The sequence below is a fragment of the Bos taurus genome, chromosome 14 (genome assembly GCF_002263795.3).
Source record: "Bos taurus isolate L1 Dominette 01449 registration number 42190680 breed Hereford chromosome 14, ARS-UCD2.0, whole genome shotgun sequence".
NCBI lineage: Eukaryota > Metazoa > Chordata > Mammalia > Artiodactyla > Bovidae > Bos > Bos taurus.
Window position 1 is genome coordinate 2165926 of NC_037341.1, and position 11315 is coordinate 2177240.

The 11315-nt window shown below is 49.4% G+C and overlaps 1 long non-coding RNA gene across 1 annotated transcript; it reads right to left on the reverse strand.

Moving 5' to 3' along the window:
- Positions 1-3421: 3421 nt before the first annotated feature.
- On the reverse strand, positions 3422-5590 carry LOC112449568 (uncharacterized). The gene is made up of 2 exons (XR_003038155.2): positions 4350-5590; positions 3422-3771 (listed from the first exon to the last, which is right to left on the reverse strand). It is a non-coding gene; the product is annotated as an uncharacterized lncRNA (long non-coding RNA).
- Positions 5591-11315: the final 5725 nt, after the last annotated feature.

Here is an 11315-nt window from a genome sequence, read left to right on the forward strand (position 1 = left end):
GATGGGGGAGCTCCAGCTCTGTCCTCCAGGCCAGGGGACAAGGCAGCTTGTTGGTAGAAAGGTCCTCACAGTCTGGTCCACATACATACGGGGCACAGCAGGCAGGCCACGCTGGCTGCGTCCTCCCGGGGTCCTTTGCGGAGCCTCAGTTTCCTCCCTCGCCTGATGCTGAGAACTCGGTGAATCTCCATGAGCAGAACCTTTTTCCAGTGGCTCCCCGAAGTGCAGATGCTCCATCCTGCTGGGCCTTCAGGGTCTGCCCCAGGGGCTCCCAAAGGTGCGCCACTCTGCCGAGCCAGCAGTCTCCTCTGAGAGCTCCCAAAGCCACACCCTGAACAACTGCACTTAGACTAGCCCCGCTTCCCACATCCATCGGCCCTCAGCCCTGACCTGCTTGGCAGCCTCAGCCTTTCCATCCTTCTGTCTCCACTGTCGCCCGTCACCTCAGTCCCTCCTTTTAGTTGGCAGATTAAACGAAGGATGATTTGCATAGCAATAAAAAGGTAATTAAAATCACCAACACATGAAAAGCCCATTATAAGATTCCCTGGGAAAGACAGCTCCCCTGGTCAGGAAAGACCCGGGAAGAGGCTGGGGGTGGCGAGCCAATTACCAAAGCATGTGAGTTGTCCATTATCAGCGCTGAGGATTGCAAATATAAATATTAATTGCTGCAGGGCCAAGTTGTTAACAACCAACCAAACTCATAAATACCCTCTCACAGTTAATGGTGACGGAGTGCGTGTCCACGGCAGGGCTTCAGAAAGTGCAGGGAAGGCTGAGTCGGACGCCACAGACTGTGTCCCCTCATTCATTCAGACCCAGCTGCAATTCCTGATATCTGATTGCCTTTCAAGGTCTGATTTACTGCGTGTCGGGGTATTGATTTATTTATTATTTATGACCACTTAGAGGGACTGTGTGTGTATGTGTGTGTGTGTCCAGGTACACACACTGATATAATAAATACATGCGTCACATTATTGTTGAGTTGATAATGAAATTAGAGCTCTCCAGGCACTTAACGGTCAGCAGAAGTCCCCGGTGGGCATCTCCCTTCTGAGGACGATGGCTGCTGTGTCATCGGCCGTGAGTGGGCACTCAGAGCTCAGAAGCCAGGGTGCTGTGTGCTTGCACTTTGAGGAATCTGATGGTAGGGCATTACCTGTCCCTCCCCCCATGATTCTGCCATGGAAAACACACAGATAAATGGCATGAGCTGGGGGCCCTTTGGTCGAGCTGAACAGAAGACCCCCCAGGTCAAGCTGAATGAAACCCGGCCGTTGAAGAAGGAACTAGCCCCATCTTCCTCCATCCCTCCTCCAAGCACCACACCTGTGACTCAAGGCCCAGACTCAGGCACCCCCAGAGGCTCGTCCCGGCCAGGAGGAGGCAACAGGAGGCGCAGGGTCCCTGAGATGTGAGTGCTTTTCTACTGGAACTTGGAACCATGACGTGTTCGTCACCCTGGGCTGTGCTCTCTGACCTGCTTGCTTTCAGGAGGAACCTAGGCTATTGCTCTCCCCACCCGCTTGAGCAAGGCAGTTGTTTGTTCAGTGATCCACTCCCGGGGTGACCATTTCCTGAGTGTGTACCACCTGTACACATGGCAAGTCCTGGGAGAATGCGAAAAACGAGTCAAGGCTGGCCCCTGATGTCCAGGGTTGTCAGCCAATACCGGAGATGCCCTGTACCAAAATTCATTCCTTTTTCCTTCCTTCCTCCCACTCCCCCACACTCTTTCCCTCCCTCCCTTCTCTCTTTCTCCCCACTTCCTTCTTCTTTCCTCTTTCTTTCTCTTCCCCCTCCTTCCCTCCTTGCTTTCTTCCCTTTCTTTCTTTCCATCAGCAGCTGTCAGGGCCCCTCTGCTATTTCGAATGCTGAGCATGGGGTAGTGAAATACGACAGACACTTTGCCCTCATGGAGCATGCACTCCAGTGAGGAAAGCAGACAATTAATAAGGAATGCGTCGAGTGATGGGGCTTCCCCAGTGGCTCAGCGGTAAAGAATCAGCCTGCAATACAGGAGACACGGGTTTAATCCCTGTTGGGAAGATCCCCTGGAGGACGGCATGGCAACCCACTCCAGTGTCCTTGCCTGGAGAATCCCATGGACAGAGGAGCCTGGCAGGCTGTGGCCCATGGGGTCACAAAGAGTCAGACAGGACTGAAGCGACTGAGCACGCCTGCAGACCTGTCAAGTGGTGACAGGTGCTAAAGACAGAGAGAATGGTTGTGGACGGTGCTATTTTATGCATGGCGGCCAAACAAGGCATCTGACCAGGTGGCTTTTGAATGATGTCTTTGAAGACAAAGAGGGACTCATGGCTGTACCAGGGGAAGGGCATTCAGATAGAGGGGAAACAGGGAAAAGAAAATGAGGTGGAAGTGTGATGGGAGAGGAGTGGGAAGTGGGAAGGTGATGGGGTGTGGTATGGAGACACTGTGGGTAGAGGTGGGAATTTCAGACTGTGTAGAATTTTGCTGGGAAGACCAGCGAAGGACACTGAGAAAGACTGCCCAGTGAGGTCGGAGGAGACTGAGGCTGTGTGGCTTCTTGGAAGTGAAGTGGACAGGGAGCTGCCGAAGAAGGAGCACCTTAAGCACTAGCAGCAGGCTGAGTGAAGTGAGAGCCAAGATGACCACTGGGTTTAGCATCATGAAGACGCTACAAGCGCTGTTTAGTTAGATGGTGAGAACAAACTCTGCAGGGATTACAGATATAAGGGAGAAGAAGAGGAAACAAGCAGAGACAATTTGCTGAAGGGCACATACTATAAATGCAAGTAGAGAAAAGGACACGGCTCATAAAAATGTAGGGACAACGTCCATGTGTACACATGCACACACATGGGAAAGATATTTATATGTCTTTTACACACACGCACATTTCATACATATGAAAGATATTTATCACAAAATTTTATGATTCAGTAGAATGGAGAAGTTTGATGATGTAAGAGATGGAGGCAAGATATTGTGGAGTGACCCCAAGAAAGAGACAAAAAAAGTGCTGAGAGAATTTCATTCAGCCCTGCCCCCAGGACCCACAATGTCCCTCAGTGCCCAAGTGGCTGTCCCTGGTGCTGAAAGTGACTTAGCGTCCAGCCGAGACTACACTCGGAGGGTAAAGAATCTGCCTGCCAAGCAGGCGATGCAGGTTTGATCCCTGAGTCGAAAGATCCCCTGGAGAGGGAAATGGCAATCACTCCACTATTCTTGCCTGGGAAATCCCGTGGACAGAGGAGTCCTTGGAGCCACAAAAGAGTCAGACACGATTTAGCAACTAATCAAGAACAGAACAAGAGCACACTCACGTGTCCAGAGGTATTCAAACATGATTTGTGGTGTCAAATTTAACCACATCAGCCTACATGTTTAATTGCTATTTTACTAGCCATAAATCATAAACATCACTCAATTTACTGTATTTCATCTGTATTGGAGAGGGTGGGACACAGAGGAAAGGGAAATAGGGTAGGAGAGGCTGGTTTTTTACACAGAGCCCACGACATGCCAGGCACATTGCTAGGCAGTGTTTACAGGTGATATCACATGATTCTCATGGCCACCTGGCAAGGTGAGTACCAGAAACGTTGTCTTTTTCCAATGTGGACGGTTTAGAGAGTGTCCAAGCATGGACAGCTGGGAGAGGGAAGGGCAGGGTCAGTATTTGAATCCAGGTCTAACTACATGCCCTTGTCCACTTGCATGCTTAACCGCCCACTGCGGGACATATCGTTTGTCCCATCTCCTTCCTTAATGGTTTTCCTGCAGTCAACAGGGGACGAGACAAAGACAGGAGTCAGTCTGCCAGGCTGGAAGAGCTTGGAGAAGCTACAGCTTGTGTGGATCGTGGGAAACACAGAAGAAGGTTTATGCAGGGCGTCAAACTCACATCAAAAGAATAAGTTTTCACGCAGTGCACATAAGCTTACTCCCTTTCCATACTAAATAGCAGCAGTGCTTTTCGCCTTATTGAATTACTTCTGTCTAACCCAGTGATTTATATGCTGTGACAATCAGTGAGACCTTTCCAGGTACATGAAATGGTGGCCCTAACACGTGCTGCTCCTGCCGCAGGGACCACCACTGACTGAAGGACCCCACAGAGGCTCTGCTGGTACCACTGTGCTGGTACCCGTCATCCAAGCCTCCCACCCCCATATTTTTCTTTACAGGTGTCAAATCTGCAAGAGAGCTGAGGGGTCCACCTGCCTTCATTTTTTTCAATCTCCTTCCTTGATTCTTCACACTCATTTCCCCCACAAAAAATGCCCTGCACATTGAATCTCATCTTGGCAGCTGCTTCTTAATGGATGAAACAAACTCAAGCAGGTAGAGCTAACCTGCAGAGGACCTTCTACACCAGAGGTGGTTGGTCATCAAGGTCTCACCCAGTGGTATTTTGTGTGTGTGTGTGACCAATCAATCAGGGAACCTCATTCTAAATTAAGATTCTTTCAGTATCTATGATGCAGGCATTCCATGAGTTGCCACAATGGACGTCCCCGTCAACTGGCATGATTGGGTGATTCTAGTATATGTGCTACTGAAGTGAGCACAGGATTGGGTGGTTCTAAGGGGAAGGATTTCTTGGCCCTCCCCCTTAGCTTTCTTTCCTCCTTCCCACACACACAAAAAAATGTTGCTCACAGGCCCCAGCTTATCAGAGTTAGGTTAAGGTGTTAACTGCCACATGACCAGACCCCTCTCTTTGCAAACTTATTTGGATAGAGAGAGAGATGAGGCTCCAGGGGCTTAGGGGGGAGGCAGCCTGGCCTCAGTGGGGCCTGTATGTTTGTCTGTATCCACACTTATGAGAGAGACCTGCAGGGCCTCCCTGCTTCTGTGGGTTGAGCCCCATGAAGTTGCCATTCTGTGGGTCAAGAGCAGCTGACTCGGTGATTTCATTCAGTCTGTGATGATAACTTCCTTGAGAATCTTGTTGGGTTGATGAGGAAGAGGTTGGCTGGATGAGGCTCACATACTCTTGGCCCCCAAACCAGCAAATGCCATCCAGCCCAATCTCTTCCAAATCAGGTTTGCATAAATCCTACCCACCCACGGAGGCGGGGACTCACCAGTAACTGCTTTTCCTAAATTCCACTCACAAAAAGGACCAGATGTTTTCAAAAACAAAAGGGCATTTATGAGACTCCTGAGGACTGTCTTAACTAGGCCAGAAGGCAGTACCCAAAGGGACAAAATGAAGCCTGGATTCAGAGGAAAAAGAAGGAAACCCGTGGGGGCAGGACGGAACACACGAACGTGCCTCTTGCCCTGGGGGCCCAGGGCTGCTTGCCGAGATTCCAGTTCATGTTTTCATTGTCCTCGTTCTTCACCTGAAACTCCCAATCCCATCCGCTCCCATCCATTTAGTTGCCCAGTTCAGAAACCTGGGTCTCCTCCTTCTCCCTCATGCCCGCATCAGCCCCTCACTACATCACATCGACCTCTGAAATGTTTAAAGAATCCATCCACTTGTCTTCAGCCCGCTGCCTCCACCCTGGGCAAGGCCAGCCCGGGCCCCATCCAGACCATGGTGACCACCTCCTCGCCACCCCCTCCCAACTCCAGTTTTATTCCCTTGAGCTTATCCCCTCCCCAAGGCCAGAGAGGCCTTTCAACCGCGCATCTTATGCCAGCGTCACAGCTTAAAGGCCTTCAGTTTTGTTTTTTTTTTCCCCATTGCTTCTAGAACAAACCTAAGCTAGGGATCTTGACAAGCAGGCCATTCTCACCTGCCAAGTTCATCTGACCCGCACATCCCACCCCAGAGAGACTGTTTCCCAGGCACGATGAACCCTCTCCTGCCTGACCAACGATCACTCTTCCCAAACGGCTCTCTCCCTCCCTGGCACCCTTCAGGAACGACACGGCCCAAGCTCCCCGTCTCAGAACCCAGTTCAGTGGAGCCATCACCAGGGTGTGTCAGCGCACCCTCTCTTCTATCAGCTCTTCGAGGGCAGGCAAGGCCAGGCCTTCTTGCTCCAGTTTCCCTGTAGCTCTGCTCAGGCTGAAGGTGGGTTCACTCAGATATTACGTGGTGAACGAGTGTTACTATCTTCACTGTGGCCTTTTCCCAGTGAGCGAGAGGGACGGCAGAATGCCAGGCATCTGGGGGCAGCTGGAGGAGGGACCATGAGGGGCTCTGAGCTGTCACTGGCGACCCTGCGCTCCCAGGGCCCAAGGCTGGGGCTGACAGCGAGGGCAGAAAGGCTTGTACAGGACTGGACTGCACGCCTCCTCCTCACACCAAGCTCAGAATCCGCCTTTTATTAATACAAAGACAGCGAGATGCTGCGATCTCTGGTCTGTCGCATGCAGAGAGGATGGGCAGTGTCCTGGAGGAGAAACCACCGCAGCAGGGCTCCTGTGACACAGGCCAGGCGTCCTCCCCAGCCCTGCGATGCTGCTCCACCGGGAGGGGCACCGTCAGCTCCTGTCCCCTGAGCAGATGTTCTCCATCTGCAGGGGGGGATGGCAGTCTCCGCATTGCAGCGTGGCTGCAAGAAGTTGGGGAGACAGCAACCTGGCTTTTTCACTTCCAAGGGCCTCGACATCACCTGTGCAGCGTCCTGGTGGGGGCCAGAATGACGTCCATCACACCCACACGTGATGGACCCGGGCCCCACGTCTCTGGGAGATTGCGACCTAAGCTCCTAGGTTGGACCACATCAGCCTCCTTCTCTGCCACAGCCCAGGTCCTTGCCCACAAAGAGCAGCCCCCTAAGTGTTTACTGGACCCCCCAGAGCTGATCTGTCTGATATACCCGTTTCTCAGAGGCACGTCCTCCCGGGCCCCCGCACCTCAGACGTGGGCATCTGCTGATGGCCTTCACTTCTAATTAGCTCTGCACGTCAAGCTGCAAATTGGCAAAACTGTCAGACAAGCGACAACAGAAAAAAAAAAAAAGTTTTTAATTAGTTCTTCACGGAGATCGGGAAACGTGGTAAAAGAAGAATGTTGGAATCTGCACATGGTTCTTTGAACTATAATTAGTGTGTTGGATGTAAAAGCTGTAAAAGCCCATTAGCTCCTGTGCTCGCTGCAGAAAAGTGCGACGGTGAAGAGGCGTGGGGGAGGCGGCGTGCGGCCGTCGGCGTTCTCATCTGAAGGAGGCGCATCCCCCGCTTCTGTGGCTGGGGTTCACCCTTTCCGCAGCGGGCACGTCAGAGAGCCTCAGGAATGCGTGTCCCCTGAGGCCTTCTCCTCCAGTCCTCGAAGGAGGACGACAGCTCTGGGAACCTGGGTGCTTGGGGAGCAGAGAAGGAGAGACTTGACCCATGTCCTCCTCAGACCCCCCGAACCCTGGATGGTACCCTGAGCCCCTGGGGCAGCAGTTTCTTCCGTGGAAAGTGGGGACAGTTGCTTAGGGCTGGACTTCATGTTGAGTCTTTGACTGTCTTGGTGGGGGATCCTATTTAGGTAATGGGGCAGGGGGCTAGGGAGTGAACCAAAGAAGCCCTGATTCAACTGATGTAAGATGCTCCGGAGCATCTTAGGTACTTGTAGGTACTTCCCGGGTGATTCAGATGATAAAGAGTCTGCCTACAATACGGGAGGTCTGGGTTTGATCCCTGGGTCGCAAAGATTCCTTGGAGAAGGAAATGGCAACCCACTCCGGTATTCTTGCCTGGAAAATCCCATGGATGGAGGACCCTGGCAGGCTAGAGTCCCTGGGGTCACAGAGTTGGACACAACTGAGTGACTTCACTTTCTTTTTTTCAAGATACTCCAAAGCATGTTCATCCTGGCAAAGCCACCTGAAGCCCAGCCTCCCTGGGAATCTTTCCTCCTGCTGATGAGAATTTCCCTTCTCCAAGCTCCAGTATCAACTAGTAATAGAAATATTCATAGTAGTTGCAACCAGATACATGGCATGCTGTATGTGCTAAGTCTTAACTAATCTTTTCCTCAGTTTACAGATGAGGAGACAGGACGGGGATGTCACATAACTTCCTCAGGGTCAGACTGCCATAAGTGGAGGAGTCTGGATTCAAACCTGGCAGTCTGACTCCGGAGCCCATGTTGACAACCAATGCCCAGCACCACTGATATTCTCTGCACATCTGCTGTGAACGAGGTCTTGAACCAGGTGCACAGTTAGATCACCTATTAACCCCCAAACCACCCTGTAATGGGGCAGAAAGACGGGGCCATCGAAGGTGAGGAAGCTGAAAAAACTTCAGCATGGTTTCGGGCTCAGACACAGCGGAGCTGGCATCTGAACTCAGATCTCCTGGTTCCAGCAGGTACACTGCCCCTCACGCGGCCCCAACACCACACAGTTTTAATTCTGCTGTTGTGTACTTCATAACCCTCTCTGGCATTTTATGCAGGTAGAACATTCACTCAGAAAGATGCAGGAGTCATGAGTGGACAGGCTGATGAGACTTTACAGGGTTAACTCATCCAGGAAACCACCAGCCAGGTCGAGAAATAGATCCTTACAGTCTTCCCTCCCATTACCACGCCTCAAAGACTACCCCGCCATTCTAACTTCCAATACTGTACACCAGCCTAGAACTTTAGAACTTCATATAGATTGCATCATGTACTAGGTACTCTTTTGGGTCTGGCTCCTTCCAACATTATGTTTGTGAATCCTCCATGCTGTTGACGGTAGCAATATTCCTCTATTTATGGCTGTATTATTTGTGTATGACTATATTAACATTTATTATACATTTTAAAATTGACGGGCAATATGATCATTACTGATTTTTTGGTTATCATCATTCAGTTCAGTTCAGTTCAGTTGCTCAGTCGTGTCCGACTCATTGCGACCCCGTGAATCGCAGCACGCCAGGCCTCTCTGTCCATCACCAACTCCCGGAGTTCACCCAAACTCACGTCCATCGAGTTAGTGATGCCATCCAGCCATCTCATCCTCTGTCATCCCCTTCTCCTCCTGCCCCTAATTCCTCCCAGCATCAGAGTCTTTTCCAATGAGTCAACGCTTCACATGAGGTGGCCAAAGTATAGGAGTTTCAGCTTCAGCGTCAGTCCTTCCAATGAACACCCAGGACTGATCTCCTTTAGGATGGACTGATTGGATCTCCTTGAAGTCCAAGTGACTCTCAAGAGTCTTCTTCAACACCACAGTTCAAAAGCATCAATTCTTCGGTGCTCAGCTTTCTTCACAATCCAACTCTCACATCCATACATGACCACTGGAAAAACCATAGCCTTGACTAGATGGACCTTTGTTGGCAAAGTAATGTCTCTGCTTTTCAATATACTATGTAGGTTGGTCATAACTTTCCTTCCAAGGAGTAAGCATCTTTTAATTTCATGGCTGCAATAATCATCTGCAGTGATTTTGGAGCCCCAAAAAATAAAGTCTGACACAGTTTCCACTGTTTCCCCATCTATTTGCCATGAAGTGATGGGACCAGATGCCATGATCTTAGTTTTCTGAATGTTGAGCTTTAAGCCAACATTTTCACTCTCCTCTTTCACTTTCATCAAGAGGCTCTTTAGTTCTTCTTCACTTTCTACCATAAGGGTGGTGTCATCTGCATGTCTGAGGTTATTGATATTTCTGCCAGCAATCTTGATTCCAGCTTGTGCTTCATCCAGTCCAGCTTTTCTCATGATGTACTCTGCATATAAGTTAAATAAGCAAGGTGACAATATACAGCCTTGACGTACTCCTTTTCCTCTTTGGAACCAGTCTGTTCCATGTCCAGTTCTAACTGTTGCTTCCTGACCTGCATATAGGTTTCTCAAGAGGCAGGTCAGGTGGTCTGGTATTCCCATCTCCTTCAGAATTTTCCACAGTTTATTGTGATCCACACAGGCAAAGGCTTTGGCATAGTCAAGAAAGCAGAAATAGATGTTTTTCTGGAACTCTCTTGCTTTTTCCATGATCCAGCGAATGTTGGCAATTTGATTTCTGGTTCCTCTGCCTTTTCTAAAACCAGCTTGAACATCTGGAAGTTCACAGTTCACATATTGCTGAAGCCTGGCTTGGGGAATTTTGAGCATTACTCTACTAGCGTGTGAGATGAGTGCAATTGTGCGGTAGTTTGAGCATTCTTTGGCATTGCCTTTCTTTGGGATTGGAATGAAAACTGACCTTTTCCAATCCTGTGGCCACTGCTGAGTTATCATCATTAGAACTGTAATAAATCTCCATGTGCAGGTCTTTGGATGAATACCTACAGCATTTCTGTTGGGTCAGTGTCAAGGAGTGGAATTAATGGGTCATGAAAAGAGGGGTTAGACTCAACTTCATTGGATCCTGGTGAACACTGCTTCAAAGTGGTTGTACCAATTTATGCTCCTGCTGGCTGTGTGTTTTTAGCTACTTCACATCTTTGCTGACATTTAGCCTCTTCACATTATAAAAATTCAGCCGTTATGGATGGGACTGCTGTTCTATGATTTTAACATACATTTTCTTGGGGCCTAATGAGATTACACACTCTTGTTCATGGCCCAATTCAGAGTTATATCCTCGTGAAGTTCCTGTTCAAGCTATTTGTCATTTTAAAAAACTGGGTTGTTTGTATGTTCCCTGTTGATTTAAAGAAGTTCTCTTTTAAATTTGTTCTGAGTCTTTTGATGGACATAAATTCTTAATTCTAATCAAATAGCAACCACCTTGAGCTCTATGAGGAGGAGGCCTGTGTCATTTCTTGGCCTTTTTGGTTCTACTTTTCACAGTTAGGTCTAAAATCTAACTCTGAACCGGTATTTTGAGTGGTTTTTGGATAACTTTGATGTAATGTGAGGTGATGGCCAACTCTTTTTTTTTTTTCGTGTGCTGCTGCTGCTGCTAAGTTGCTTCCGTCGTGTCCGACCCTGTGCGACCCCAGAGACGGCAGCCCACCAGGCTCCCCCGCCCCTGGGATTCTCCAGGCAAGAACACTGGGGTGGGTTGCCATTTCCTTCTCCAATGCATGAAAGTGAAAAGTGAAAGTGAAGTCGCTCAGTCGTGTCCGACTCCTAGCGACCCCATGGACTGCAGCCCACCAGGCTCCTCCATCCATGGGATTTTCCAGGCAAGAGTACTGGAGTGGGGTGACGTTGCCTTCTCCGTTTTTTTCATGTATCAACATCCAATTAACAGGGCATCATTTATTGGAAAGACTGGTTTTCCCCACCATACTGTGGGGGCACCTTGGTAAAAATCATAAGAATTTTCTTTGTGGAAAAGTTTTCAAGTACAAATTCATTTTCTTTCAATAATTTAAGGGTCATGCCAGTTAGTTATTTGCTCTTCAGGCAACCATGGTTGCTTGTGTATTTAAAGAGGTTGTGAATTTTACCTAAGTTATCATGCATTTATTGGAATAAAGTT